Source organism: Euprymna scolopes, chromosome 39 (assembly GCF_053919585.1).
Source record: "Euprymna scolopes isolate OS-2025 chromosome 39, ASM5391958v1, whole genome shotgun sequence".
NCBI lineage: Eukaryota > Metazoa > Mollusca > Cephalopoda > Sepiida > Sepiolidae > Euprymna > Euprymna scolopes.
Genome location: NC_136520.1, coordinates 31,838,689 through 31,856,609, shown reverse-complemented (window position 1 = coordinate 31,856,609; position 17,921 = coordinate 31,838,689). Strand labels below are relative to the sequence as shown.

Sequence of the window (17,921 nt, the reverse complement as noted above, 5' to 3'; positions counted from 1 at the left end):
ATATTTATCCCAACGCAAATGCTTGAGAAGTATCTTGGTAAGAAGAATTTGTATCTTGTCTGTGTGGATCTGGAGAAATCTTTTAACAGAGTGCCAAGAGGTGTCTGGTAGGATTTGAGTAAACTAAGAGCAAACAAATGATTAGCGAACATTGTTTAAGCAATGTACAGAAATGCTCAAAGTCGTGTCTGAATTAACAGCACATTTATTGACAACTTAATGTTGAAGAATACATCAAGTATCTGTACTGAGTCTGTTGCTTTTCATTTGTATTAGAAGCATTGTCCAGGGAGTATGAAAGAGAGATTATACAATGATTTAGTACTTGCCTATGAAATAGTACAAAAATTGTGTTTAATAACTTATCTCCCCTGTCTATATGTTTGCAAGTCTGGTAGAATTTGTTAACATTAGGGACAAATGCACGGTTGGTGAAAATTGTTCAAGTAATGTACAGAAATGTTTAAAGTCATGTTAAAATTAACAGCGCATCTGGTAACAGCTTTAATGTTGAAGTACGAGTACATCCGGATCTGTAGGAATTAGTTTTCTACAGAGTCTAGTTTTTGTACCAAAACATTGCCCAGGCAGTTAAAAACTATTTCTCTGATCAGCTTTTATGTATTAGGTTAACGGAAACATGTTTTTGCCATGAAGTTGAACGTCAAAAAACGACATTATTTTTGCACCAACTTAATAGCTTGTTTTTTTTTTTATGTTAAGACGATAGATGCTCTTTAAGTAGGAAAGATTTCAGACTTTAATATTTTAACCTTAAAGTGTAACCAGTGCATGTGAGCACATGGAAAGTATCAGCAGCAGCAAAGGATGACCAGAATGTGAAGAGATTAGCAACAGAAAAACACATATGCAAATTAGGAAGTGTGCAAGAGAAGAGAAAGGAAAAAAGGATACATGTGTTCACAAGAGAAACAAAGTCGGCATTGAAGAGAATGGACATGTAAAGTGAAGGCAAGAAATGGCTGGTTGTGGCCAGCATGCGGTCGAAAGGAGAAATGCAAGCTAGGATAAAATAGACATGTGGCAGCGAGAGACTTTAAGTCATGCTGAAAATAACGGTAATAAAAACTTTTTTTTTTTTTTTTTTTTTTTTTTACACAGTGATCACCACTTATCAAGGCCCGGAAGCCACTCAGGGATAAGGGTTATTGCAAGTACATTACGTTAGTGTGGAGATTTGATGAAGTGTTTACTTAAGGGGGCGGTTCATTAGGAATTTGTTAACATTGAACTTGAAGTCATCCAAGTTGTAGTCCGGAGGGAAGCAGGCAGACGGAACAGAGTTCCACAGGCGTGCAGTTCTAAGAAAGAAGCTTTGTTCATGGAATCCGCGTTTTGATTTAGGCACAGATATAGAGTGGGGGAAATTTTTCACAGTGGATTCAGCTAGACGGGTGTTTTTCGTGAAAGATTGGCGAGGGGGGACCAGAGATTGGAGTTCAGACGAGCACCTGCCATGAAAATAACGATAAAACAAGGATAGGCTCGCAACGTCTCTTCTGTGGGAGAGAGGTTTGTAGAATTAAAAAAAAAAAAAAAAAAAAAAAAAAATCACGGACCTGGATTTTATTTATTTGTTTGTCCATTTGCACTGTAACGGCTACGTTCCAAAAGTATAAAAGTTTTTAAGTTTTTCATCGCACTTACTTGATATTAAAAATTTATTTTTTCTATTTAGAAATTATTAAAATGAACTTAAGATACTAGATATACAAACGACTAAAAGGTTAATTAATTTGCAATACCGTGAGAATCTAACTTTATTCATTTATTCTTAGTAAATGATTTCATTTAACTCTTACGCTTAGTTCTATTTATCTATAGTTTCTACATTCTACATTATTAGGTAGCATCTAGGATACACGAATGTATTTTCATATACACAAAAGTGACCTTGCCTGCATGTTTAATAGAAGATCTATACCAAACCCCCGTCAATTTTTAATTTACAGACTTGAAACTTTGTGGAGCAAATTCCATTCGACTTTTAACTGATAAAAATTGCTAAGTGGACAAAATTTTTCAATTTTGACCAAACGTTATTTCTAAGCATGCACAAATGCACATCAGATCTGTTACATTATTTTGCAAGGTTTCTATGCATATAGATATAGTACAGATTCTTATGGATAAGGCTGGCGACCTCTGTTTTGGTATCGATTCTGACACCAGAGTCCAATTTTCAAAACTTTTAAAACCATTACTATATATTGGATACAATATAATAATCAATAGAGAATTGGCTTTATAAATATGAAATCTGTATGAATTCAGATATATTTATACATATTTTATGACTGCGCAATGTCGGGCGGCCTGCTAGTTTATATATATTGTTTTCTTATAAAAGGTGTCAGAGCTGCTAACAAGACAAAGAGTCAATCATCTGCTCCTCAGATGACCTCAAGCTGTATGTCAGTTCAAACACTGACTTAATCAAGTATTGCAGGCTGTACATGCTTTCTCCAACGATATTGGAATAGAGTTTGGCCTGGACAAATATACCAAGTGCTCTCTCAGAGTTGGGCAGAAGATTCACACAAAAAAACATGCAACTTGATGAAGAGACCTAGAATAAAAGTTATCAGATACTGTACTATCTGTGACTTAATGAAACATGTTACATATATAATCAAAAATTAAAGCCCCCCTCTTGGGTTGAGCACTATCGTAAATAATCTTACTCGCTACTTAATTTAGCTGAAAAAATGCGAAGCTCGCGGTTTGTTTACAAACAAACGTTTGAGCCCTTTACGAGTGGCGGACGGATGTTTATTTAAATAGACATTCAGACAGATTAATTACGGCCACCGCTTCCGTAGTCAGGGGGTAGAACTGCCGACTGTCATCACGACGGTTCTAGGTTCGATCCTCGGCTTGGGATAGGTGTTAGTCTAGCGGCACTGATGAGTTGTGAAACAACGAAACAGGACTGTATGTCGATGACTAAAATATATTTTATATATATATATATATATATATATATATATATAAATAAATATATACATATAGTTAATCAAATTATTGAATTTATATATATCGTTGTCTTATGTAGTTTTGCCACAGATGATTTTCTAGCAAACATTCGTCCTCCTTAAAGTAGTTATTTTCCTCATATGCAGATGCCACCTATAAAAGAATCTAACTACAAACACAAGTTCTTTTTATTTTACTGAAAATCGAGTACAAAAGGTCCATACATTACAAAACTGGTAATCCTTTATTTTCTTCATTGATACAGTAGGCAACATTTAATGCTCGTTTATATTTTAAACCACACAATTGCAAGATTGAAATAATAAAAAATAAGTTCTAAGAAATAGGTCTGAGTCACAGTGGTAGTAGATTTTTGTATATGAGTGAAATTTCCTCCGACTTATACGAGGGGACGTGCAAAAAGTAATGCTCCTGACCCACTTCTCATAGCAGTAGAGCAACATAGCAAAAAGATAAGTGTTGCATTATTTCTAGTCGCCACTTTGAAAAATCACTCACAAATGCGACCGTTTGACTCGCAATGTAAATCCTTGCTCAAGCCTTGGTTGTGCAGTTAGTCTAAGAGAAAGAAAACTCTAAAGTAAAGTAATACCAGTCTTTTTCTGTTTATTTCAGCATTGTTTCTAGTCATCCCTAACTTCTTCCTATTAGTCAAGCAATGCTGATTCAGAAGAGGTTGGCGATTGGGGAACTCTAGCTTCATTATAGACTCTTATGAGTATCTATTGTTTCTAGAGACTAAAAGGAGGCCTCTAATGCAAAAGTCAAGTATCATGCTTCAATTGTGCTCAAAACAGAAATTCATTTCAAATGCGTCCTTGTCATATCAAAGAACCTACTGTTGATTTTATGTCTGGCCTTTCTGCTTATGTGATGATAATGGCTTGAATTTAAGTTTAAAATGAAAAGATTCAAGTATCATGGCTTTAAACAGACATTCATTTCGAATGCACTCTTGTGGTACCTACTATTAATTTTATATACTGGGCCTTTCGGCTTGTGATAGAACTTACCAAATGAACTTGTGATGTTAGGCTATATATAAAGTGTTAACTTTGGTCAAAATCGCCTGCTCCTTACATCGGATTTTTTTCCATTATCAATACTTATCAAAGACATTCCAATACAAAACCTATATAAGAACACTACCAGATACATAAAGTACATTTGAGTGACATTTCATAAAATTGGCCTTGCCGTTTCTAAATCTATAGGAAACGAACTTGCATGTACACAAGTTCCTTTTATATAAGAATTTTTTTTTTTTTCATTATTATTATTTTTAACTAGCAGGACCTATGGAAATTCCACAGGGTGACTCATTCATATGTAATATATTGATGTTGGCATTCTGTAGATGTTCAGTGTAAATGGAGATGCTGATATTATTGTAGCTTTTTTATTAAAACTGAAAAAGTATTTATCTAAGCTAGCACGAACGCCCGACAAAGTCCGGTCGTAAAATACGCTTAAATATGATATTTTAATTCTAGTAGATTTCGTATATATTATCATAGAGTTAATGTTCTATCGATTTTTATATATTATGAAGTTGCGATTTCAAAAATCGCAAATATATATATATCCATATGACTTGGATACATTAGCTTGAATCGAAACTGAAATTAAAACTTGTGAAAAAAATATATATATATAGTCATCCACATACAGTACTGTTTCGCTGTTTCAGTGCGGCTAGACAAGCAACTACCTCAAACCAGGATCAAAACCCGACCGCCCAAACGACAATCGGAGCTTCTAACCATTGCGCTATTCGGTTGCTGCTATGCGAGCAGTGAATTAATGTTTTGACATTGTACAAATACCTAAGCTCAATTTGTTTACACAAAGAGCATTGCTTAATATGCTAATAGCAATTTGCATATTTTTAATAGTAATTTGTAAATTTTTTTGTATATTTTTAATAGTAATTTTATATATATATATATATACACACTTATATAACTAGAGTTCCTTCAGCCATAATCGAAACCTAAACCAAAACTTATGAATTCTTGATAAAAAAAAAATAGTTGACTAATCGAAACCAAAATTTGTGAATTTTTGGTAAAATTATTTATGACAAGAAATGGAAGTACACAATAAAACGACCCGGATGTAAGCGTGATACAGAAAATAACATACACGCTATCGTATTAATATATAGATGTATCTTCCTACTTGTATTATGAATCCCCACGATCCCCTCGCTACCTCCCTTTTATTATTTCTCTTCTATCTTATGCATTTTAACATTGCCTTTATAATCTAACCTTCGACTGAACCGGGCTATGTTTGCTGTGGAGTCTACGTTGTTAGAAAAAACAATCTCAATTCTAAAAGCAATGCGAGTTCAGAGGACCAAAAACAACACTTTGGAAACCGAAGCTTCAAAAGCAACTTAACCCATGCAGAAAGAAATTGTTTTTGATCAAACAATTCGTTGCAGTCGCTACAGTACAGAGAAACATCAGAGCAGGCTCAGTTCTAAATAGAAGGCAAATATGGAAAGAAAACATTGCAAAGAAAAGATTCCAGCATTTGCCAGACAAACAAAAGAACTGTATTTCTTTTGAATAATGCGTGTCGCCAATAGTAATGTTTACTCAAACGATGTTGAAGGCAAGATTTCTTCACTTACCATAGAAACAAAAGAGAATCGAGAACTTATGCATCTTTTGACCCGGATTTTTGTGACGTGGTGTGAGCGCGACCGACATCTAACGAGAACTGACGGAAAAAGTCTAGCGGTGATCGGAGACGCCGGGAAACTTAACAGCTACTCAAACTATGAACAAAATGAAAAAAAAAAAAAAAAAAAAAAGTTAACCTACCTTAATTTTAACTTATTTTATTATTTTTGTGGTAAAATCCATTGAGTGCGTACGGTGGTTATGAGAAAATAAAGCTGTGTACGCATTATAAATGTTTCTTTTCTGTGTCTTATACATTATTACATTAGGGGTCATTTCGAGTTAAAAGTTTTTACTGCACCCATCTGAACTAGAGAAAATCACGATTTAAAGGTGTATGTCTCGTCTAAATAACGATGAATATCTAATATGGCCGACCAGACGGGTGATCAAAAAGTAAGATCGAGCGTACCGAAAAACAAAATGAGACCAAATTGACACCTGGCCTTTTTTTTTTTTTTTTTTTACATGAACTTTGCGCTTTTCGGATCATTTTATGTTTTATTTTTTTGGTGGATATTTTTTGGCCGGTTTTTTGGGGGGTGGGGAAGTTTTTTTTTGCCAGAGATTATAGTGATAGGTAAAAACATTACCAGAATTTTAATAGGAATTTTTGACACTCCTAACAAACTGAGAATAAAATATAAAAAACTCGTAATTTCTCTTTTAAAAGTGGATTGTTTATTTTCTTTATGGATTATACTTCCAAAATAAACTATTAAAGTTGTATAAAAAGTAATAAATATTTTTTATTTAAAAAAAAACAGTAATGAAATTAATCGAATTTTACGAGTTCAGTATTTTCCAATTTTTAAACTTTAAAAATCTATAAAAAATTTTCTATTGATTCTATTTTTACGATATTTTCAGGGTCAATGTGAAATTTTATCTTTCCAATAAACCGAATATAATATTTTAGACAAACGTTTTTTTTTTAATTCACGCCCCCCTCCCCCCATTTTGAAATGTCTATCAAAAAGTAAATAATTTACTCAAAGTTTTATATATCACAACTACGGCATAACTGGAAATATTTTCTCAATCATTAAATCATTTCTCTCCGATAGGCTCATAAGAGTAGTGGTCGATGGACAAAAATCAGAGGCCTGCAGTATTAATGCTAGAGTCCCTCAGGGGTCAATCCTGGGCCCAACTCTCTTCCTGATCTACATCACATACACAAAGCATTCGTTGACATCTATGCTGATGACACGACCATCTACGGCAACACATCAAAGGCTGTTAATGACAAAGTTCTCTCTGATTCTCTCTCCTCTGATCTCGGGCGCGTGGCTCAGTGGGGGAAGACGTGGCTGGTTACCTTTAATGCATCTAAGACCAAACTCCTATCCTTACATCATCAACGCTCTGATCCCCATCTGGCATCAATTGTGATGGATGGCTCTCGTCTGGGTGAGGCCCCGTGTTTTGACAAGCTTCTAGGTTTGACCTTTACTCCTGATCTGAAATGGAACACATACATCAAGTCTGTTGCCAAGGTCGCTGGAAAGATGGTGGGATCCTTCTACTGCCCCAGAAGATATCTCACTACTGATGCAATTCTCTATCTATATAAAAGCCAAGTACGTCCAAGGATGGAATACTGCTGCCATATCTGGGCAGGAGCTGCTAAAAACAGCCTATCCTGCCTTGACAGAGTAACAAATAGACTTCGTGGCTTAGTGGGGGATGCCCTTTTCTCTACCCTGCAACCTCTCTCCCACAGAAGAGACGTTGCGAGCCTATCCTTGTTTTATCGTTATTTCCATGGCAGGTGCTCGTCTGAACTCCAATCTCTGGTCCCCCCTCGACAATCTTTCAAGAAAAACACCCGTCTAGCTGAATCCACTGTGAAAAATTTCCCCCACTCTTTATCTGTGCCTAAATCAAAACATGGATTCCATGAACAAAGCTTCTTTCTTAGAACTGCACGCTTGCGCAACTCTGTTCCGTCTGCCTGCTTCCCACCTGACTACAACTTGGATGTGTTCAAGTCCAACGTTAACAAATTCCTAATGAACCGCCTCCTTAAGTAAACACATCATCAAATCTCCACACTAAAGTAATGTACTTGCAATAACCCTTATCCCTGAGTGGCTTCCGGGCCTTGATAAATGGTGACCACTGTGTAAAAGAAAAAAAAAAAGAAAAAAATATTGAAGATAAAAGATCAATAAATAATATATTCAAATTTAAAACAAAAAAGGTAGTTTTTTATTTATTTATTTTTATTTTTTATTTTTTTTAGAAATTTACCTGTAAAGTCCGAAGTTTAAAACTTTTTTTTTTTTTTTTTTTTTTTTTTTTTTTAAATGAAACCTTGGTCATTGCTCCTTTAATTGAAAAAAAAAAAAAAAAGGGTTTGAATTACATTTTTCGAGTAGTTATAAGCTTCGAAACACAGGGGGGGGGTCGAATTATTCAATATTTTTCAAAGTTTCTGACACGCCTATAGAAACACTTCAAACATTTGAAAAGGCACTTAACCCATAAAAAATAACGGTAACATAAGTGCATAAACACCAAAATTGTTTTTGTTTTGTTTGTTAGTTAAATCCGGCTAAAAAAAATTTAAAAAAATAATCCGAAAACCGCAAAGTTCAAGCCAAATTGAAATTTTTATTTGTTACGTTTGAATAAAAAATAATTATTGAAGCAAAAACAGACGTTTTCCCGTCGAGTAAGTTGTTTTTTTTTTGTTTTTTTTTGAAAGGGGAGCCTATTAGAAAACGGGGTATGTCTTCCTGAATGTTTTTTTTTTTCGGCTGACTGTTGGGAAGCCCTGTTATTTAAGTTTCCCGACGTCTCTGATCACCGCTTGGCTTCTTCCGTCCGTTCTCGTCAGCAATCGGTTGCACCCGTGCCAACGTCACAAAGTATCCGGGTCAAACGATGCACAAGTACCAAGAACTGTATTTCTTTTAAATAATGGACGTTGCCAATAATTTTTACCCAAATGACAGTGTAACAATTAGCTTCATAAGTTGCTTCAATCAGTAATTTAATGATCAAATGATACAGCAGTAATTAGCTCTAACTTTTCGAATTCTATTTAGGGGGAAAAAAGTAAAAATCTGAGAACACCGGGTAGGTACATCTAGTAGGATAAACCGAAAGAAAACAATAAAAACAATTGAAAAGAAAAAAAATTGATCCCATTTTCTAAGCCATTCTAACTTTTAGACAGTTAATTTTTTTTGCCACTAAATCTAATTCCGAATGACAAGCTCATAAAATCACACGTAATAAACGCGCAGAATTTATCTCCACGACAAAATGAGTAAATAAACGAGTAACTGCCCTAAAGCACTAGAATAGCCAGGAAATGCAAGCTCGGTCAAACTGTTGGAGAAAGCTGTTTTACGGTTTTAAAAATGGAACGGAAATTTAAATTTCGTTCTGTTTTAACCTTCTTGTATATAATAAAAGAGGCGCAGTTTTTCCCCTCTGCACCAAGTTACAGAACAGATGACACATAAAAATTTATTATGCTTACGCTACTAGCCATTACTTTATATAACTCGTTATTCCGTACTATTAAAACATTACATTTATTACTAGGAGCGCCATCTTCATCATCGTCATAACCTACAGACGAAGTAGCTCAAATTTTACTCCTTAATTAAGACCTTACGACACCATCCTACACCGCGTGCATTTATACTTTTTCCTACTTTCCTGGGTTTACTCCGTAATTAACTGACTGGTGAATTCATACATATCGCCTACTGTTGACGCTTTACTCCTACACAAATAATGATTTCTCCCTCTTCCCATCCTTCAAAATCTCATTGATTCCGATCTACATATTTGGGCATTCCAGAGTTAACGAAACATCATTCAAAAACGTACACTCCAGAGATTACCGCAAACATGGTTTCCCTGAATAGAATCATTACATATTAAATACCCTGATTACAAACTTCGGAGTCTCGAGAAAAAAAGAGTGTCACTACATTTATATTATTACCAGTACAATTTTCGTTAATGCCTTACTAACATCACTATGAAACAAATTACTTGATTTATTGCTTATTTGTCGTGCTGTTTTACCAAACAGAAATTGGAGTTTCATATTTTCATTGCTGTTTACATTTACTTCATTTACAAATTATATTTTATTTCAGTAACAAAGTTACAGTGACAATTATATTTTATTTTAGTAATACAGATAACGAGAGAGTAATTCGTTTTTATTAAACGATTATTAGGGACGCTTTATAAAAACATTTCACCTCCATTTTGTTTACGCGTTTCAGATTCGATTTTTTGTTTACGATAAAATGCTTCGCACACTTTAAATGGCTAAAATTAATTCACGCTATTATTCCAAATGTTCAGATGTTCATTTCTTTAAATTAGCCTTTTACTTTAGTACTAAAGATATCGCAATAGTATTTCGTTTTTAATAGACTATGGACGCATAGGATAAACTTAACCATGTTATTTAACAAAAAAAGGAGGGGGGGTAACTATGAAGATTCTTTCCACCTTCGACCAATCCTTAAAATTACCCCTTTTATAGGTTTTCCGGGGTGCTGAAAAAAAAAAAAACAAAAAAAAAACACTTAACATTCCGGCAAACAAGTAGTTTAAAATATATGAAGAAATGTTGATTTCAAAAGGTTTTCGGGGGATGGGGTGCTGAAAACGAAAATAACGTTTAAAATTTCGGCAAACAAGTAGTTTCAAAATATTTTAAAAAATGTTAGTTCACGGGTATATAATGAGTTAACGTACAATGAGCACTCACTTTATAGCACCTTTTTTTTGGGGGGGGGCAGCGTACAATGAGCACAATTTCACGTAAACTGCGCACCCCATTTGGGGGGAGGGCTACTAGGCATTATTAATCAATTATACGGGCCAGAAAGTGGGTGATCATTTCACGTTATCTATAAATATAAAAGCGAAAATGTATGTATGTGTGTTCACTTTTTCTGTAGGTCTACATAAGGCTTTTTTCAGAGAAGCGGTCGGTCGCCTAACAACTTTTTAAAACTTTTTATATCACATATAAATCGTAATATCTCAGAGTTAACAACGAAGCTCGCCTGTCTATTTAATTTGCTCGACTTCGGGAAGATAAATATTCAACATTTGTCGCTTGCCGCATGTTGGTTAGTCTTTTTCCCATAACATCTTAGGAAAATTAAAAAAAAAAAAAGAAGCGTTCCCGTAGTAAATGAAATACTATCCCGCAGTCAAACTTGACCTCATTAAGTCATTAAAACGTGCACCTGCCAAATCCAAGTAATTAAATAAATCCAAACATGTTTCTGTTAGCATCTTGCGGTGGTCCAATGGTTAAAACCGTCGCACTCTTTTTTCACACTTTAATTTCCAACTTTGCCTCAACGGTTCGGGTTCGATCCTCATACTTCCAAAACATTTTTTTTTTTTTATTTTACCCTCCCCCCGCCCCCGGAATTTTCACACACCTCCAAACACATGGGCAACGCCGGGTACCCCTCGCTAGTATCTAATATAAATCTCACCTGTCTGTTTAAATGTCTGTGTCTGTATGTCGGCCTAAAACATTTGACAAAGGTAACGGATTTTCACGAGATTGGTATCGTTTTGAAGCTCGACCCTTCGGATGACAAATATTGAAAAATTGGCAAAAAAGATTCCTTTACTCTAAACTGGGCACTTTTCTACAGGAAGAGATCGCTTTTTTCGCCGATATTTTTGAAAATCATCTTTTTTCGATTGACTAGCCTTAATTTAAACCTACGTCACTTTCGGTTTGGCGATGGGCGACACAGCAAAGACGTCAGGTTTTTTTTTTCACATCCTTTTCCTCCTTCGCAGTACGGGTTCGAGCCTACCTGCCTACTACCACTTTTTCTTTTTTCTCAACACACCTCCAAACACCTGTGCAACGCTGGGCACCCAGGCTAGTTTTATAGAAAAGTGATCCCCCGCTTTAGATTCGTCATATTTAAAAAAATAAATAAATAAATAAAAAAAATGCAAGATGTAGTTTTACAATGAGTAAATGTGTATCATATATATAAAGTGAACGTGTGTGTGTGTGTGTGTACATTTCCCTACGCAATAGCTCTGTCAATTTTTAGTCTACAAACTAAATTTGATATACAGAGTACTGAGATTTGGGAAAATCGATGTGATCGGTTTTTGGCTAGAAATTTGGCGATTAAGGGGTCAAAGTTCAACGATTTGACCTTTGAGAACTCTACCAAACTCCGACAATTTTGGGTCTACGCACTTGAAATTTTAGGTATAGGTTCCTTGGACATGGATCTAACTTAATAACTTGATTTGAGCCCAAAACAATAGATTTTAAGGGGTTATAATAGGGGTAAAAAAAATTTTTTAATTGATCTCTGCGGTCTCTTCCAAATTACTCAGACAATTTCTGGTCTAAATATTTGAAATTTTACATAAAGGGTATTCAGAGATAGGGCAAGCTTTTTCATCAGTTTGGGTCGAAAATTTTTAGTTACCAATATATAAATGTATGTATGTGTTTGCATGTCTGCCTTAAACTTTCAATAGAGGCGATGGATTTTACCAAGATCAGTTTCGTTTTAAAGTTCAATCTTTTATACGACAAATGTCGAAAAATTGGCTAAAAACATTAATATCTTCCCCTTCAACTAGGCACTTTTCTACAGGGAGGGGGGGCACTTTTTCCGCCAATATTTTTTAAAGTTATTCTCTTTAGATTGTCTAGCCTTAATTTTAAAAAAATTAAGCTTCTGGTTTGGCGGTGGTCGTAAAAGCATAAACGTTAGGTTTTTACCCCATTCTTTTCCCCCTTTGTGGTACGGGTTCGAGCCTGCCTTCCTACTACCACTATTTTCTTTTTCTCCTCAACATACACATCCAAACACCCGGGCAACGCCGGGCTGAAATGCTAGTATAATTTATAATTAAAAGAATTGAACAATACAAAGTACAATTTTGGGTAATTATTTTTACATTGGGGAGGGTCTTTTGTAAATATTCTTCCACCTTATGATTGAATAAAAAAAAAAAAAAAAGCGTGAAAGTTAAATTCAACCTAAAAACAAAATTACAAATAGCGCGGTACCAAAAAATGCATAAACACCAAATTTTAAAATAGATATTGATCTAGGATTCATATGGTGGCAGAGCACAATACCATCACACAATTTTTAAATAGTTTTTTCAGGTTAAATTCATGTTTTACAATATTTTTTTTCTTACATTGTAAGGCTGAAGCACAGATTAGTTACTAAACACTCCCATTTAAAGAATGGCTTTCAGAATAATAACATTATTTCAGCTTTTCGCATGATTACATTTTCAATAATAACATGATTAAATTTAACCCATTTAAAGTGTAGGAACAAGATTCACCATTGTTTGTTATTGAAATCTTTCTGTTTATAATGTTTACTTAATTAAAACTCACTTTCATAAATAGAGTTTACATTTTTATTTGGTAACGTACAGGTGACTACAGGAATTTGGTTCCCTTTAAGAGACACAGGGTTCCATAGATTTTTGTCACCATAACCCAGTTTTGCCAACTCAAATACCTTACCCTGAACCATACTGAAAAATACCCTGACCTTCCAGCAAATTTTGTGACAACCCCATCCCCAGCCACAAAATTGTGTGTTTATTTCGAAAGCCATTAACAAAAAAGCTGTATTTTAAATTTTTATGCAGGGAAGGGGTGTGCATGGAAAGGGCTGTTCTCTTTCCATGTAAATAAGAAGAATATTAAATAAGTGAAAATAAGATTAGGATAAGACTAGAATCGAACCTTGTAGGCAAAGTTAATTGAAATGCAAGAAATTAAGTCCATTGTTAATTCTTTTAGAAATCTGAATATTAAATATGTCAGTAAAAGAATTAACAATGAAAATTAAAAATATATTGTTAAAAAAATGGGTTAGGTTAAACAAATGGGTTAAGAGAGGATTCTTTTGTTTGCAGAAGTGTATTTGGACAAACAGCCACGTGAAATTGGTCACGTTTGGAAAACACACTTCTGACGTCATAGACAAAGGACAATTCTCCATATAGTTCTATAGGTTCAGAATTTTAGTCAGCTAGTCAGAGAGTTAAGAGTCAGTCAGTGGTCAGTTAATCCCCTGGAAGCGAAAGGGTAGCAGATTAACCATGTAGATACAAGTGAATTCCTGACGTTCATTGACCGGCCGATAAGATGAATAAAGCAATCATGTTTTGTAAGTGTTGACTCGTGTCGTCATTCAGTTACAACAGAAAAGATAATTGTTATTATCATTACCTATAATGAACGTTGTGTAACCCTTCGAGGATTATGCATCTCCCCTCCTGTGTTAAGAACTTGTATACATCTCCAGTCAGTATATATATGAAGTCCCAAGCATCCCAGAACTGTATAAATGTCTTCTCTCTCTCATCATCACTATCGTTATGTCATTACATGAGTCCCGTTATATATGTATCTGTCATTGTTAAATATGGAACCGCTGCTATACAACACAGGCAACGCCGGTTAATGGGTCCTGCTAGTCTTTTATAAAAATAATCTTTCGTTTTTATTCAAGTAAAAATTTATTAAAAACGAAATAATTTTTAAACGAAAAATCAATTTGGTATACCCTTTTTTTTTTTTTAAACCACCTAAGTCCAACTCACCGTTCACATCGAAAATGTCGACTTTTAAAAGTTTTCGGGTATACTTACAAGGAATAAACACCCCCAACCTCCCCATGTTAAGAACGGCTTTATACAACACACCCAACTTTATCAGCATACTCGAAAACCTCTGAAAGTTGACATCTCAAAAGTGAACGGTGAGTTAGACTAAGATTAAAACGGAACAAAGTTTAAATTTCTGTTCCATTTTTAAAACAACCGAAAAACAGTGTTCTCTGCAAGTTTTACCGCAAGATCATTTTATGTTAAATTTATATGTAAAACTGATCTTCCATTCTAAATTCTAATATTTCAACAAAATTTTCAGAATATCCAACCGTTCTTTCTAGTATATGTTCCCACGACTTATTGCTGCATTCAACATTCAACCTTTTAGAGATGGTACAATGGAGATATTTACACCCGCCAATGTTTCGCAGCATTCAGGTGGTTCACACTATTTCTGTGTAGCAGAACATGCACTTGTTGTAAAAGCATTGATCATCAAGCCTTGATCTTGGGCAGCCATAATAATCCTTTCCTGACCACAGAGAAGCGATCCTCTTAGGTAATCTAGAGTTTTCTTCATCTTTATAGTATTTATCCGAAAAATACTTGGCATGCTGTTGGTTGGCCCCATTCTTAGTTTTTTTTTTTTTTGTAATGAAAGGTATTCATGTATTTTTAGCGACTCTTTTGGGCAATCTCCGTAGTAGGCTTGTTTTCTGATTCTGTCTCAGTTGTAAGACAGTCTTGTCCAAAATGTTTGGCCAGTTTCATGAATGAGATTGTTCTGCTGGCTCTTGTTCCTTGGTGTTGATGTACCATCAGCAGGTTTGGAGTCTAAGAGCTCAGATATTGCCTAATGCTCAGAATAATGACACAATATTGAGGGTCAATTTCTGAAAGACCCATACCTCCTACTCTTCTGACCAGATACAGCCTAGACAAACACTAGTTTTGGGAGGGATGATTTAGCCGAGAGTTTTAACCTGAAAACTTAAAGACTTGAACATCGCACTGTTTGGATGGAGGGGGAGGTAAATAGTTAGGAATCGCTTTGAAGTAATCAGATTTAAAAAAAAAACTGCTAATTAAAATTTAAAAAAAAAAAAAAAAAAAAATCAGCTGGGAGAGATTGGATGGATTTAGTCAAAAATAGACGGTCCCGGATCGTTCATTGTGATCAGCATCGACTAGACAGCGATGACAGATCAAGTATTAGAATAGCAAATAAAATGTATCTTCTGTAAAACTTTTCACAAAAATAACTTTTTGGTTTTAAATTCCTTTAATAAGTATTATATGTACATTTGGGCAGCAAGTCATTATCAAGGCACGTTTGATTAAATACTACAATTTTCTTAATTTTTCTGTTCATTTCTTTCGATCTCCCAAGAATTTTTTCTCGTTTCAGTTGGTAAATTGTGTATTAGGTTGCCGAATGATTTTTTGTCGGTCATTTTCCTCCCTCTTTCTCATATATATATATATATATATATATATATATATATATATATATATATATATATATATATATATATATCCTTCAAATTTTATCTGATATTATGTCTAATAACGAAACTGAGTTAAAACCGATTTTCTAAATCTCAGATGCATAATACTAACTAGATTTTTAATGGAAATTATTATTTAGTAATAATATAAAATGAAAACAATAAAACTACTTTTACTGTCTAAAAAAGTTTTCTCACATTTTTTTATGACCATGATCTTCATAAAGCACATGCGTGCACATGCACACACACAATTATAAATTATTTTTAATACCTACAGACACTAGTGTTTCATCCTTCTGGAATCATCAGTGCAGGAAGTTATGACTGCCGCTAAGAAAGTGGAAACATGTCTGCAAATGTGTAACAAAATGCTAGTATAAAGAAAAATCTTTATTAACCGCTGTTTATTATCAAACATTCTTATAAACACAGCAAGCATTTTGTTTACCTGGATTTCTTATAAATAATCTAGGTAAACAAAATGATTGCCGTGTTTATAAGAATGTTCGATAATAAACAGCTGTTAATAATTATAAAGATTTTTCTTTATACAAGCTTTATTTAGCTACACATTTGCAAACAGGTTTCAGTTCTGTAGGTATCTCCTACGAGAGACAGATTTAAGCATCCCTATATGTAACACAATGTAACTTTATAAGTTAATATTATCAATATAACTTTTGTACCATCTATTATATAAATCTCACCTATGTTTAAATGTATGTATGTCTCAAAAAATTCTGACAAGATCTGTATCATTTTGAAGCTCTACGTCTTGGACGACAAATATCGAAAAATTGGCCAAAAACATCAATTCCTTCACCCTAAATTAGCTAGTTTTGTACAAGGAGAGGTCGATTTTTTGCAAGCCATTTTTGCAAGTCATCATATTGGTTTCATTGACTTCACTTAATTTCAACGTTCCGAACTTCCGGTCACGTCATGGAGCATTGGTAAGACAGACTTTCTTTCACTTTCTTTTCCGTTTTTGCGCCAGGGGTTCGAGCCTACCTGCCTGCCTACTACCACTTTTTTTTTTTGTTTACAAACACCTGGACAAAGCCGAGCACCTAGGCTAGTCTATAATATCTTATATCTCACCTGTCTGTTTAAATGTATGTATGTATGCATGTTTGTCTGCCTAAAACTTTCGACAGAGGCAAATGATTTTCACGAGATTAGTATCGTTTTGAAGCTCGACCCTTTGGACGACAAATATCGAAAAATTGGTTAAAAACATTAATTCCTTCACCCTCAACTGGGCACTTTTCTACAGAGAGGGGTAACTTTTTGTCACCAATATTTTCGAAAGTCATCTCTTTTTGATTGACTTGCCTTAATTTAAACAGTCATCACTTCTGATTTGGCGATGGACGCAACAGCAAAGATATCATTTTTTTTTCATGTTCTTTTCCTCCTTAGCAGTACGGGTTCAAGCCTGCCTGCCTACTACCACTTTTTTTTTTTTTTGCTCAACACCTCTTAAACACCAGGGCAACGCTGGGCACCCAGACTAGTCTATATATAGAAAAGCAAAAATGTGTGCGTGTTAGTGTGTGGGTGCATTTTTGTGTATGTCTGCAAAAGGCTTTTTTCCAGCGGGTTCTCAACGCCGTCGCTCATTCTTAAGACTTTATATCACAGCGAAATCATAATATCTACGAGTTAACAGGGATCGCCTGTCTATTTAATTTGCCTGACTTTTAAAAGCTAAATATTCTACATTTTTGGATCACCGCGTGTGAATTTGGCTTTTTCATATAATAAAAGTGAAACTAATTCGAAGCTGGCGTCATTGTTCCGGTTGCGATCGCCGGGAATGTCCAAAAGCAATCAGCTTTGATCAATGCGGAGTTTCTCCTTATATCAGACAATTGCTATTCAATTTGTAAAATCCCCTTTAAATGAGGAGCTGGTTCTCCCTCCCCCCATCATTTTGAGGAAGCCCTGCATTGAAACAAAGTAAACAAACCCCAAAAGACTGCCCCGCAGTAAATAAAAAAAACTGCCACGTTATCGTAACGCTCCCGCGATGACCTCATTAAGTCAATCAAACCTCTTTGAT

The 17,921-nt window shown here is 34.7% G+C and overlaps 1 protein-coding gene across 4 annotated transcripts in view; it reads right to left on the bottom strand.

Annotated features, from left to right (window-relative positions):
* The window catches only part of LOC145263716 (glycoprotein-N-acetylgalactosamine 3-beta-galactosyltransferase 1-like), a 206,877-nt gene that overhangs the window by 176,686 nt on the left and 12,270 nt on the right, over nt 1-17,921 (bottom strand). The window lies entirely within an intron of this gene.